The sequence below is a fragment of the Scyliorhinus torazame genome, chromosome 14, assembly GCF_047496885.1.
Source record: "Scyliorhinus torazame isolate Kashiwa2021f chromosome 14, sScyTor2.1, whole genome shotgun sequence".
Lineage (NCBI taxonomy): Eukaryota > Metazoa > Chordata > Chondrichthyes > Carcharhiniformes > Scyliorhinidae > Scyliorhinus > Scyliorhinus torazame.
This window is the reverse complement of record NC_092720.1, coordinates 46943940-46958910: the sequence shown is the minus strand read 5'-3', so window position 1 is coordinate 46958910 and position 14971 is coordinate 46943940. Positions and strand designations below refer to the sequence as shown.

Below are 14971 nucleotides of genomic sequence, written 5' to 3'. Positions count from 1 at the left end.
ATGCCAGCTGACCTTCGCAAAACACCATTTTCTCTTACCTTTAATGCGAAACGTGAACCTGCTTGGTCCTCACAGTCTCACTTGCTTTGTCGTTTAATGTTACATTTCTACGAAGGACTTCAGCTGACAATTCAAGTTCTCGCTGCATCCTTTGAAAAAAATCAAGATGTTTGTTCACGCATTCGCCATGCCTTGGAAGATTTTAGGGTTTTAAAATTTCATTTGCCAGTACGTCTCTGCATATAACAGATGGGTTTTGCATCCTGATTTTCATTGGCACAGTTAAAGCCATACCTCAATAAATCATTTTTCTACTGCTCCCAATTTCAGTTTCTTCTCAATCATTTGTTCACCAGAGGCCCTGGAGCTCTGGAGACAGCTCGCGCCTGTACTTCTTTGTCCTGCCGTGGACTCTCCAGGGAAGCTCTCTCCAGCAGATTCAGTTGTGAGATTATGGCCTGTTTGTGTCTCTGGCCCTCTCTTCCTTATTACAAAACAATCCATCTTCAGTTCTTCACACAGTCCTGTTGCTTGCTGGCAGCTACAAAATTGAGGAATGTCTCCTCCATGGTTTTGCGCCCAAAGCACAGATGTAGAGGGCATGTTTCATCAGTTTATGTGCCGGGTGCATGACCTTCTCTCTGCCGCTCCCTCTGACGGAAAGACTCCATCGTTCATATTTAAAGACCGGTCGCGGCTGGCCTTCATTTTTTTACTTTGAAACTTTATTTCCAATACCTGATTTTTCCAAGTTTAAGACTGTTTACTACCAAAAATTAAAACAATTTCAGTTGATCATGTGCACCCTTACATTTACACACAAACTTTGCTTTAAATATACTCCCATTTCTTTAGAAATGTAAGCAAGTGTGGAATAAAGTACAATCTTGTTTTTACTTTACAAACGATGACGTTCGACGAGATGAAGTAACTTGTCAAACACAGACAATGTCACAGTATTTCTTACTGGTTCCACTGCATTGCACTATCCAAACATCCAAGTCATTTCCTTCTCCATTCTCACCAAAAGCACTTACTTCCTGGTTTCCCGAGAGTGGCGACACAAAGTGTGATGACTGTAGGTTTCTTCCAGTGTGGATATGCGTCAGCTGTGTTGACTGGCCTCGTTTGATCAGTATTCCTTGCCAACAAACCTGGTCTGGCGGTGACCAGCACACAGGCCAGCCCCGCGCCGCCCCCTCAAAGGCGACAACCAATTGGGGACAGCCCACGACCGGCACTCTTAAAAGTCGGTCGCGGCCGTTTGGACTTCTTCCCGCGATCGGGAATGTCACAACCAATCGCTCCGCGACCCTCCCGACACCCACCTACCCTGAGTTTGAAAACCCTGGGGCGAAACAATATATCATGCTACGCAGCCCCCCCATTATTCATGTCCTAATAATGTAGCAACTCAGAATTGCTTGGAGAAGGATGAGCTGAGTAATGTAAAAATTAGTGCAATTGCAGCAGCCAAAAAACACATGAAAAATAGTTTTATTACTAGCAGCAGAAATAATTATTAGATTCTACCAAAAAAAAATGGGCCTGACTCCGAAAGATTTGATGGTGTGCTACCCTCGGAGATAGGTACCATTCCCTATGGATCGGAAAATCTAGCCAACTACTTATGGATCCGTCAATCTAAGAATTTTCTTCCATTTCTTACATTGTTAGTTATTTTTCTCTTGTTGCTTTGCTATCTTTCCTCAACTAGTGGCACAACGTACCATTCTCTGCCTGAGAACATGTTGGACAACACTGAGGCAGTCGAGCCAAGGACGTTGATAAAGAAGAAGGGCTAGGTTTTATCTGGCTTACTTTTAGAAGTTGATCCCATGTCTTTGGATGATATTGCTAAGGGTCAGTGTGTAGGTAAGGAAGGAAGGGGATCAAGGATATATCCTTGCGTAGCTCCACAGATAACAATATTGAGTAGGACGAAAAGCCAATACTGGAAATGCTCTGGCTGAGATTGAATAGATAAGAGTGCTCCCGAGTGAGGGCAGTTCTGCAAAGGTGGATTGAGGAGAATGGTTCGGGCAGGACGGTGGCATAGTGGTTAGCACTGCTGCCTCAGGGTGCTGAGGACCCGGGTTCGATCCCGGTCCCAGGTCACTGTCCGTGTGGAGTTTGCACATTCTGCCCGTGTCTGCATGGGTCTCACCCCCACAACCCAAAAGGTTGTGCAGTGTAGGTGAATTGGCCATGCTAAATTGTCTCTTAATTGGAAACAAAAAGAATTGGATACTCTAAATTTATTTTTTTAAAAGAGGGTGGTATCATTGACGTTGTCAAAGGGTGTGATAAGATGGAGGAGGCAGAGTGATAATGTGCCATGGTTACATTTAGGGAGAATATTATTTGTGACTTTGGTGGGGCTCATTTGGGTGCCAGTGACAGAAACCTGACTGGAGATATTCAAATAGATTTGAGGCAAAAGATGGGCATGGATTGGGAGAAAACAACATGTTAGGACATAAGTCCATAGGAAATAGGGACAGGAATAGGCCATTCGGCCCCTCAGGCCTGCTCAGCCATTCAAGAAGATCATGGCTGATCCAACATTCTTCATGTCCACTTTCCTGCCCTTTCCCCATAACCCTTGATCCCCTCAAGAACTTTGACAAGGATTTGTGAGATGGAGGGGAGCAAGATTGTGTGTTTTTTGAGGGGTTGTGATGAAAGCAACTTTGTTCAGTGCAGAATTGATTCCAGTGTTCACACGTTTCTTTAGAGGACATCAAACGAATGCTTAGAATCTTGAACTGAATTAAACTTGTAAGCCATAAATAAAGTTGTTTAACTTACTGGGGCATTTCATAACATTTCTGTCTCTCCCATCAGATTACTCCGACCCGACCTCAAAACCTCTGTTGTGGTTACATTTGTCTGACTGTTTTCTACTTTGGAATGTACAAAATATTTGTGCCAGGGCGCCATGGAAGACTGAAATATTTCAGCACAATGCTGCGTCAACATTTATCAATTAAATCTTGTCTGAACGTGTGCCTCTGTGACAGCACTGGCAGCTACATTATTCATTTTCCCCAAAGATTTACACAAGAAATGTACAGCTTAATCTAAAACTGAAAATACCTTCATTCTGTAGCTTTTGCGTATCATGGGCGCTGAATCATATCTACTGTATGAAAGGAAGTGAGGATCTGAAATATAAGTAGGTATTATTTTACTGACTTATTCAACTGTTTGATTGTGATTTGTAGTGTTTGGCTGCTGCTCTTTGATCTCTGTAAACTGGGCTGGTCCGGGCAACTTCTCCTTCTTTTGCCGTTACAATTAATTAGAATTCCTGAATGACTTGAGGGAAAATCTTGAACAAACCAAAAGAAAATACTTTGTTGTTGGCTACTGGCTACTTGGATTTCCGACTTGTAAAATACAACGTCAGTTTTGTTCTAAGAAAGCGATAGGCAGAATTCCTTTTACTCAGGACTCACACGTCAATGAGACGTTGAGACTGTCCCCCTCTCTCGTGCAAGGTTATCACTTGCAATAAATTGTTGCTAAAGGGGCGTGTGCTGCGTCAATGGGTAAGAGGCAGGGATCAGTAGAGACCAGGTTCAAGCACTGATCTGTGTTAAACAAATAGAGCTCAGCCAGTAGAGCCTCTATATTTGGCCTGAGTAATGCCAAATGCTAGGTTAAGATGGAGGGATTAATATAGCCAGGATTTCCACCCTTGATCACTACCAAGTGATCCCCACATCCTTGTGCACTTTGTGAATCTCCATCTAAGAGGACTAAAAGATGAATCCTCGTTTTCTGAATTACAGACAGTGACAGCTTAAATTTGTAAGATTGCAACTCTGAAAAGTACCAGCATTGGACATGATGGTCCAAGCTCTTCCAGATATTGAGCAGCCTAAACAGCCCTAAGGGGACCACTACCGCCATTCAGAAAAGGTAAGCTTTTGCTTTATAAAAAGTTTTTTGTGGTTTCCCCATTGATCCAAACCTAGCCCTCCTTTTAATGTGTTAATTAAATACCCCCTTAATCTTTTATTCTGAATGGAATACAAGCCTAATCTAAGCCCCCAGTCCCCACAACGTAACCCAGTTAAACCAATAACCACCTATTTTGCACCCAACTTGAAAGTTTTCCCAATAGTCTCCACAAAATTCCTTTCTCAGAAGGAGTCACAAGATAAGAGCAAGATTACTCTCTGATATTTACCTCCTGGCCCTGGTCCAATTTTAGTAGCCCTACTACTAGCCAACTACTGGAATTAGATTTGCAAACTCAACACATTGAACCTAATCCCGGTCTGATGCAGCTCAGATCAAAATTGAGCAATGTATTCACCAACCAATTGTGGCAAAGGTTTTATTTTGACTGTGGTAGAGAATTCCAAACATAAATGAGGCTATTTCTACCTCACTGAAACATGAGTCATTATTATAGGATGATACCCTGAAGCTTCCCTGTTCTAAAGCTATGCAGTAACTTCCCATAAGACTTAGTTATGTTCATCTGCATGTTGGTAACTGGAGCTGACAGGGTTGGAGATCCTAGACCTGATTTCAGGTACGTACTTGCTCATTTCACCTCAAATAGAACTGTACCCTAGAATGAATCTGCTTCCTCAGGAGAAACTGGATAATTTGGAAAATGTGTTTTGATAATTGCCCCTGGGTAGCTCACTCGACAGGCTGCCTGATTTTCTCTTCCATAAGTCTTCATTGTCAATTTTTGCGTTACTATCTAGGACAAATTTATAGCTTTACGTCTTCTTTTCTATTCCCATAGTTTACTATTTCAGTACTTTTTCCTACATTGGTTACATCTTCTAAAGTTCTATTCGATCACTTCTCCTCTGGTTTCTTTCAAGGCTGAATCAAAAGTTTCTCCGGTCTTTTTTTCTCTCAGAATGTAGAGCCTTTGAAACGCTCTTCCTGAAAAGACGGTGGAAGCAGATTCTTTGAATATTTTGAAGGCAGAGTTGAATCGATTCTTGGTAAGCAAGATGGGTTATCTGGGTGGGTGGAAGGCAGATTTGAGATTACTATCAGGTCAGCCATGGTCTTATTAAATGGCAGAGCAGGCTTGACGGGCTGAATGGCTGACTTCTGCTCCTTGATCATTTGTTTGTTTGTAACTCAACCATTTAATGCCAAAGATCAGTAATGTGGCTTTGTGTTCTACACTGCCACTAGGATTTGAATTGTGTTTGCTGCACTTGAGTGACCAGAACTGGATACAGTACTCGAGCGCTCTACAAAATAAAGATGATTTCAGCTGACTTGTGCTCCACCATTTTGCTACATTATCTAACATTCTATCTGCCTTCTTGATTAGTCTTGTGCAACAATTAAACTCTAGATGGTGACATTCATGGAGTACTTGTATCATGTATTTTCTCTTTCTGTATTTGGGATTTACACTTGTCTGTACAAAATTTCAACTACCATTAAAGGGTTTTGATAGTATACTTAGGAATGAATTGTTTTAACTAGCATGGGTGTCTGCAACCAGACTTTATAAATTTAAGGTAATTGGCAAAGGAACCAGGGTGAGACGAGGAGAATTTGTTTTATGTTGTTTTTTTAATTCATTCTTGGGATGTGGGTGTCACTGTGACCCATCCTGAATTGCCTTTGAACTCAACAGCGTACTGGGACATTTCAGAGGGCAGTTAAGCTGTGAGTCTGGTGTCACATGTATGTCAGACCAGGTAAGGATTGCAGATTTCCTTCCCTAAAGGACATTAGTGAATCAGATGGTTTTTTTCCCAACAATCGATGAGTTTCATGGTCTGACCATTACTGACCAGTTTTTAATTCCAGACTTATTAGTTGAATTTAAATTCTACTAGCTGTTGTGGTGGGATTTGAACCCATGTCATCAGAGCACAACCTGGACCTCTGGATTACTAGTTCAGTGGCATTACCACAATGCCATGTCTCCCCCTCCCTTAAGTGAATTGTTATGACCTGGAAGGTTGGTGGAAACAGACTCAATAGTAATGTTAAAAACAACAACTTGGATTTATCTGGCACCTTTAAGCAATAAAACACCCAAGGTGCTTTACAGGAGCATTATAAACAAAATATGACACCAAGCCAGATAAGGAAATATGAGGCCAGATGACCAAAAGCTTGGCCAAAGAGGAACATCAGCTTTAAGGAGGGATTTCAAGGATGAAAGCGAGGTGTAAGAAGGGAATTCCACACCAATGTTGGAGTGATTACAATCAGGAATTCTCGACAGGTCCAAATTGAGAGGAATACTTGAATAGGGACTATGGGAAAAGAGCGGGGAAATGGCACAAAGGGCCAAATGATCGCCTTCTGTTCTGTGCAATGTTATTTTAGTGTCTCCAAATCTGACATTGCTCAATATTTACTGCTTCTACACTCAGTCACCTGTAATTCTGCACTGGCAGATGTAGAAGTGGAAAAACTCTGGCCATTTTGCCTAATTCATTTTTGCTTCCCCCAAATTCTGCTGTGTCCCTATTCATTTGCTATTGCCTGTGGATATAAGCAGTTTACATTGACCTTTTCAATCTAAGTCATTGATTTAAATCAGAAACAGACTGGCCCCTGTTTTGTCTCTGCCTTCACATACATCCTCTAACACCTACCTCGATTCAGACTCCTTCAGCCAATTTATTTTCTATTTCCAGGTTTTAAACATGTACCCTCACCGATTTAAGTTAATGCAGCAGTTTTTGTTTTCACATAAAGCTTTACCAGATACTCGGTGCTAACACAGAGATACATTTGGAATCTTTTTGCTTGATTTCTTTCAGTGTGATTTCTGTAAGGAATCATTGGTGTGTGGCCCATTTAAGGTGTAAGAGATACTGATTCTTAGGCTTAAGTTCAAATACTTTTGACAATTTGGGGATAATTTAACCAGCAGCAAAGGAGCTTTTGGAAGGATGCTTTTCTCATTGGAGGGCTGTGACCAGTGGTGTTCCACAGGGATCAGTGCTGGGACCTTTGCTCTTTGTAGTATATATAAATGATTTGGAGGAAAATGTAACTGGTCTGATTAGTAAGTTTGCAGACGACACAAAGGTTGGTGGAATTGCGGATAGCGATGAGGACTGTCGGAGGATACAGCAGGATTTAGATTGTTTGGAGACTTGGGCGGAGAGATGGCAGATGGAGTTTAATCCGGACAAATGTGAGGTAATGCATTTTGGAAGGTCTAACGCAGGTAGGGAATATACAGTGAATGGTAGAACCCTGAAGAGTATTGAAAGTCAAAGAGATCTAGGAGTACAGGTCCACAGGTCATTGAAAGGGGCAACACAGGTAGAGAAGGTAGTCAAGAAGGCATACGGCATGCTTGCCTTCATTGGCCGGGGCATTGAGTATAAGAATTGGCAAGTCATGTTGCAGCTATATAGAACCTTAGTTAGGCCACACTTGGAGTATAGTGTTCAATTCTGGTCGCCACACTACCAGAAGGATGTGGAGGCTTTAGAGAGGGTGCAGAAGTGATTTACCAGAATGTTGCCTGGTATGGAGGGCATTAGCTATGAGGAGCGGTTGAATAAACTCGGTTTGTTCTCACTGGAACGAAGGAGGTTGAGGGGAGACCTGATAGAGGTATACAAAATTATGAGGGGCATAGACAGAGTGGATAGTCAGAGGCTTTTCCCCAGGGTAGAGGGGTCAATTACTAGGGGGCATAGGTTTAAGGTGAGAGGGGCAAGGTTTAGAGTAGATGTACGAGGCAAGTTTTTTCCGCAGAGGGTAGTAGGTGCCTGGAACTCGCTACCTGAGGAGGTGGTGGAAGCAGGGACAATAGTGACATTTAAGGGGCATCTTGACAAATACATGAATAGGATGGGAATAGAGGGATACGGACCCAGGAAGTGTAGAAGATTGTAGTTTAGTCGGGCAGCATGGTCGGCACGGGCTTGGAGGGCCAAAGGGCCTGTTCCTGTGCTGTACATTTCTTTGTTCTTTGTTTGTTCTTTGAGCCTCCAACAAGTTTCACAATATCAACATCGGTGCACTTCACCAACACTGAAGAATGTCAAGTTCATAAAGCTCGCAGCTTGTGTACCAGATTGTGTACCACAGAGTAGCTCTGTCATTACTTTGTTTTTATTCTTAGATAGAATGTGGGTGTCGCTGGCTGGCCCAGCATTTATTGCCCATCCTTTATTGTCCCTGAACTGAGTGGCTTGCTGGGCCATTTCAAAGGACATTTAAGAGTCAACTACATTGCTGTGGGTCTGGAGTCACATGTAGGCCAGACCAGGTAAGGATGGCAGATTTCCTTCCCTAAAGGACATATGTAAACGAGATGGGTAAATGACTGCAGTTAGGACCATCCTATTCTCAGTGAGGGCTTACAATCAAACAAAATGTGCATCATAAATCTAATAAAACGTGATTGTTATAGAGTTCAAATTATTTTTAAAATCGCCCCAGCCAAGGTCAGGAATATGAACCTTTGATGTAAGTAAAATATTGGTTTACCCGAGGGGTCGTGGAGGCCATTTATGATCAGGAGTATCACTTAAATCTACCAACACTTAATTGCATCATCATGTAAAGCCAGTGTACATATCAGTGGTCACCCCAGAAGACAGCTTGGTAGCTGAACATTGCATTGTCTACAACTGGGTGTCATGATCCAAGAACTTGCCTTCACCTGTCTAAGTTATGTTGTTGCATTCCAATAACATTCATAGATTAACTAGTCATAACATAGTTTGTGCTGATGTAAAGCAACTTATTTTTCTAAATTGCAAAACGTGAAGTACAAGCTGTGAGTCAGCTCAGCTGGATAAAATTGTGACAAGCAATACGAGACCAGCTGAAGAGGTTACTTTCATATTGCTTCATTAGCACAACTGCAGCAGCATTGCAAAGATATTCAAGTGTTTGGTTCGACAATCTGTGGACTTTAAAAATTCATTTTAAACTGTTCGATATATGATCTGACCTAACTCAATCGCTCATGTTCAAATTTAATCAGGTTATGGATAACAATACTCTGTGCATATGTTCAGGAGTCCATGTGTAGATCTGCTTGGTCAAAGAGCAATGCAGAGATACCACGGCCGGGATTCTCCAATCCCGCGGCCAAGTTCTGACGCCGGCGTGAAAAGCGGCCTGAGCCACTCCGGAGTCAATGGGCCTCAAGTGGCAGGTATTCACCCCTTCCTAGGGGACTAGTACGGTGCCGGAGTGGTGTCCGCAGCTCTGGCGCCCGAAAGCAGGCACGCCACGGCCAGCGCAAGTCCGCGCATGCCGCCACGGCCGTCCCGAGTCCGTGCATGCGCACCATGGCCGGCGCGAGTCCACGCATGCGCGTGGGTTCCCGTCTCGACGCCGGCTCCCGGGCAATATGGCGAAGCGCTACAGGGACCCAGTGCGGAGGAACATAGGCCTCCCACGGAACTAGTCTGCCCGCCAATCGGTAGGCCCTCATTGCGGGCCAGGCCACCGTGGAGGCCCCACCCGGGGTCGGATCCCCCGCCCCCCCATCAGGATGGCCCCCGCAGCCATAACTCTGAGGTCGTGGGACCATATGTGACCCATGCTGGCGGGACTCGGCAGGCACTCAACCCCAGGGGGGCCTCCACAGTGGCCTGGCCCGCGATCGGGGCCGCTGACCGGCGTGGCGGCGATTCCACGGGCGCCCGAGAATCGGCGGCGGAGAATTGGTGGGCTGGCGTCGGGGTGGCGTGCCACAATTCGCGAGCCCCCCCGGCAATTCTCTGACCCGACGCGGGGTCGGAGAATCCCGGCCCATATTACTCCACAGATATCGTCTACCTTGCTTTTCTAAAATAAATTTAAAGTACCCAATTATTTATTTTCCAATTAAGGGGCAATTTAGTGGGCCAATCCACCTAGCCTACACATCTTTTGGGTTGTGGGGTGAGACCCATGTGGACATGGGGAGAATGTGCAGGGTGTGGGAGGGGAGGGGTTTGGGTGGGTGGGAGGGGGCTGTTGGGGGGAGCATGGACCATGAAGATGGGGAACAGATGGGGCTGTGCAATGTGAGGCTGGGGAGCTAAGGATTGGAGTGTATGTGAATCAGGGACCAATATGATGGAGCTGGGGATCTGAAGAATATGAGAGTTCAAGGGAGGGGTGGGGAACGATGGATTCAGGGGAGAGAGATCAAAGGAATACCTGAAGGAATGTCCGTCAGGCCTGGTAATTGGGGATTGGGACTGGGAATGGTAGCAATGTGGAGGAGTGGGGGCTAAGGAGTAAGTGCGTTCCTCCCATCACCAATGTTTTGTTGGACCAAGCATGCAATTTATCAGCTGGTCACCCTAAGTTTAGACCGCAGTGGTGCTGAATGTCTCAATTCAAACCAATCTTGGAGAAGTCAATTAAATAGATTGTTGTAGATGCGAAGTCACCTCATAAAATATTTTGGATTCTGGAGCGATCATTTCAAGGCACTTCATATAAACCAAGCTAAAGGGGAAAGCAAAACTTTTGACATGGATTTTAAGGAGGGTCTTAAAACAAGAAAGGAAATTGGAGAGGAAGAGAGGTGGAAAGGGTTAGAGAGGCAGGTCTGGACTGGAGGATCTAGATGTTGAAGGAGCAGCAGTCAATGCCGAAATGTTAATTCACTGCATTCAATTAATTGATAGACTTTCAACCACCTTTTATAATCAGGTTCTCAATCAAATCACAAGTGTGTTTAAAATTCAATGTAAATCATTTACATTGTAGTACAATGTTTTTCAGAGGAGGTATTGTGGCAAAGTGGTAGTTTTCCTGTCTCTGAGCCAGAAGCTCCAGAACACGCAACTTGCAAATCCTTCCAACACGTGCCAATTGCAGGTGGTAAGACTGGGACAGATTCCCGTGATGGAAAGAAATTTAGAGCCTCTGCCGTCACTATCCATAGTTCCAGATGACAATATGCATTCAAAAGTGTCTGTTGCCTCAGCAAATTGGACTTCCTGAGTGAACTGTACCACACAACAACAATGTTATTTAGCTTTACTTGCTGTGTTATCATCTGAAGGTGCCATTATAGTTCAAACACTGTCAAGTGCCAAAGAAACATTTGCTGCTCTGGTTTTAGATTGCATCTGTGGAGATGATTGAAGCTAACATAATAGCTCAGATTTTGGTGGAGAGGGCATCTCATGACCATTTCATAAGTCCCTGTTGGACTTATTTGTGAGGTTTTATTTTCCTGCACAGTGGATGGACATGCAAGGACATCAGAGAATTTGGGACCTTGGAGAATGACGGGGTAAACAATGTGTCACAAAAACTGGAGGAATTCATTGTCAAATTGCGTTTAGAGAGAAAAGAGTAGATTAAGATACATGAGGAAGAAAGAGATAGAAAGGAAAAAAAGAACATTTTAAAATCGTCAACAACAATTCACAATCCAAGGGAAAAGTCTCCACGCTTTTAATTGTTCTTAACTTTCTTATCTGATAAACAGCAATGACAAGTTAACCCAATTTTATGTGGTGGCTTTCTGAGTAATAATGGGAAGAAGACCAGGAGAATTCGCCACTCTGTTGAATAGTGCGCATATAAATCAGCAGAACAGACAAGAGGGGCTGGATTCTCCATTTCAGGGTCTATGTCCCAACGCCATCGTAAAAACTGTGACCTTTTACGCCAGGAAAAGGCCACACATTCACAGCCCTGCAGAGGGTTAGCACCGACCCGTCATGAAGCTCTCAGCTTTAGCTGCAGATACGGCGCCCCACACTTCCGGGTCAGAGGCCACGCATGCACATGGCAACGGCCTCCAGCGGCTGTGCCGTGCTCCTTGGCGGACTCAGACTTACGAGCTGGACCTCGTAAATAGTGTCCCCGATCGGCCGTGCACTAGACCCGGACGGCCCGCCAAAAAATAGCTCGGTCCCGTATGAGGCCCCCCCTGCCCTCCGATTGGCCCGCCCCCGATCACGGCGGCCGCGGCCTGAGTCCGCAGCTGCCATGTGAGTATTCCGAACAGCAGGACCATGAGTGGTCCATGCCATTGGGTCTTTGGCCGGTCGGGGGCGGAGAATAGCGGAGCGGGAATCTGGCAATGGCCGCAGGTAGGGGTTACGCGGCACAGCGTACTCGGCTTTTCGGGGGCCGGAGAATCGAGGAACCGGGGCCGGTCCCGGGGCGAAATTCTCCGGAAACGGCACAATGTCCGCCGACTGGCGCCCAAAACGGCGCCAATCAGACGGGCATCGCGCCGCCCCAAAGGTGCGGAATGCTCCGCATCTTTGGGGGCCGAGCCCCAACATTGAGGGGCTAGGCCGACGCCGGAGGAATTTCCGCCCCGCCAGCTGGCGGAAACGGCATTTGTTGCCCCGCCAGTTGGCATGGAAATGACATCTCCAGGCGGCGCATGCGCGGGAGCGTCAGCGGCCGCTGACAGTTTCCCACGCATGCGCAGTGGAGGGAGTCTCTTCCACCTCCGCCATGGTGGAGACCGTGGCGGAGACGGAAGGGAAAGAGTGCCCCCACGGCACAGGCCTGCCCGTGGATCGGTGGGCCCCGATCGGGGGCCAGGCCACCGTGGGGGCACGCCCTGGGGTCAAATCGCCCCGCGCCCCCCCCAGGACCCCGGAGCCCGCCCACGCCGCCTTGTCCCGCTGGTAAGGTAGGTGATTTAATTTACGCCGGCGGGACAGGCAATTTATCGGCGGGACTTCGGCCCATCCGGGCCGGAGAATCGAGCGGGGGGGGCCCGCCAACCGGCGCGTCGCGATTCCCGCCCCCGCCGAATATCCGGTGCCGGAGACTTCGGCAACCGGCGGGGGTGGGATTCACGCCAGCCCCCGGCGATTCTCCGACCCGGCGGGGGGTCGTAGAATGTCGCCCCCGATTTCATGCACGGACATGAATTCTCCGCCCCAGCGCCAGACACAATTTCGGCAGCGGGGTGCAGAAAATCCAGCCCGAGGTTCCTGGTTTGTAATCTTACTGAAAGGACAGAGCTGGTACTGAAGGCAGCAGCAGGTTAGGGGCTACATTGCGTATTAGCAGAGATGGGCGCGATTCTCTGAAATGGAGACAAAGTCCCGACACCGGAGTGAAAACAGGAGTGTTTCACTCCGGCGTCGGAGCCCGCTCCTAGGCCCCTATTCTCCCGCCCCTGGGGGACTAGGAGCGGCGTCGCATATTTTACGGCACTGGGCCTTGGCGCCGCGTAAAAAGCGGCGCCGCGTCTGTGACGCGGCCGGAGTCGCATCAATGACGTCACCCGCACATGCGCGGTTGCCATCCTCCCTGAGGCCGCCCGCAAGAAGATGGCGGATGGATCTTGCGGGGCGGCGGAGGAAAGGAGGTCCTCTTTCAGAGAGGACGGCCTGCCGATCGGTGGGCACCGATCGCGGGCCAGACCCCATCGGAGGCCCCCCCCGGTGCAGGAACCCCCTCCCCCCCCCACAGGCCGCCCCTCAGCATTCCCGCGCAGTTCCCGCCGGCAGCGACCAGGTGTGGACGGGAATCTGTCGTGTTGGGGCGGCAGCTTGGCCCATCTGGGCCGCAGAATCGCTGCCTGCAAAAGGCGAGCGGCGATTCTCCGAACGGCCAGGCGTGATTCTCGCGGCGCTGGTTTGGGGGGAGTGAGAGAATCGCGTGCGGGTGTCGGGGCGGCGGGGTGGGACTCGCGCAGCGCCCCGGCGATTCTCCCACCTGGCGTGGGGGGGGGTGGAGAATTCCGCCCGATGTACTCAGGCACAGTCGTAGCTAATCACGAGAATGGTTCTGGGGACAAGGAACTTCAGTTATAAAGATGGATTGGAAAAGTTAGGACTGTTTTCCTTGGGGAAAAGAAGGCTGAGAGGTGATCTGATAGAGGTATTATAATTCACGAGGGGTGAACAGAGTAGATGGGGAGAAATTATCTCCACTGTGGAAGCACTGAGAATGAGAGCGCGCAGATTTAAAATAACTGGCGAAAGAAGCAAAAGCGAGATGAGAAAAAAACTTTTACACACAGTGAGTGGTTAGGGTCTGGATTTCACTGCCTGAGAGTATGATGGAGGCAGGTCCAATCAAAACATTCAAGACGGAATTAGACTGTTGTCTGAAAAGGATGAATGGGCAGCGTTATGGAGAGAAGGTGGGGGAATAGCACGAAACGGCATTCTCACTCGGTAGACCGGGCTGAATGGCCTCCTGTACTGTAACATTTCTGTGAACTTATCCTTCAAAGGTTCAGCTTACTCTCAATGAGTGTTGCAATTGATCATTGCTTAATTTGGGGTTTTATCCCAAAGTCAAATTTTGGAACAACAAAAAATTGTTCTTCCATAATAGCAATTATTCTGAATGCCTGTAAGGCCAGTGAGAAGATTAGAATCAGGTGAAGCACACTGTGGAAGTGATACTCTAATCAGCAAACAAGAGGTGTGTGCTCATGCAAAGCAATTACATTTTTTAACCATAGCAGTGTGGTGGCAAGCAGTGTGTTACTATATGACTCATTATTCCATTAGAATACACTTGGTGCAATCCTGATCTTTGCCAGAAGATAATGAAAGACAGAGTTACTTCCCCACAGAGAGAAAATCAGGGTTCTGATCAATAACCTCACCATCAGCAGCTTTGGGTAAATATTGGATGGCCTAGGCTACATCTTTTGAGCAAAGGTCACGTGAGGGTTATTTTATTCCTCCCCGCCTAAAGTCCGAAGATTCCCGAGTAGCTGTTTGCAGAGGAGGGTCTTCTTCGCCATTTTGCCCTTGGCTGTGCTTCTTGCAACAGGTGTGGGGCCAGGTCGGGGTCAGTAATGTGTCGGGAAGCGCCTCTTTTGCACCGATCGATGAGGCGGCCCTGCTGGTGGTCCAGCTCTGACAATAATGTCCTTTGAGAGTACTGAGGTTTCTGTGTCCATATTGGACATTGACTCATCTGCATCCTGTTGGCCTGGGCACAGGTCCCCGGTGGTGAGTGCACCTTGGTTCAAGGATGGCAGACGGGAGACCGATTCATCTGACAAGGTTCTCTCTGGGGTGGGCTCCCTGCCTTTGAG

The 14971-nt window shown here is 47.0% G+C and overlaps 1 protein-coding gene across 2 annotated transcripts in view; it reads left to right on the top strand.

Annotated features, from left to right (window-relative positions):
• Positions 1-3607: 3607 nt before the first annotated feature.
• vwa5b2 (von Willebrand factor A domain containing 5B2) overlaps positions 3608-14971 on the top strand; it is a 235914-nt gene continuing 224550 nt past the window's right edge. The window contains exons 1-2 of one of the 2 annotated variants that reach the window (XM_072474098.1): positions 3608-3927; positions 4892-4979. The gene's annotated coding sequence lies outside the window, so the exon portion shown is untranslated. The remainder of the gene's footprint in view (positions 3928-4891; positions 4980-14971) is intronic. The other variant, XM_072474096.1, reaches the window with a different exon arrangement.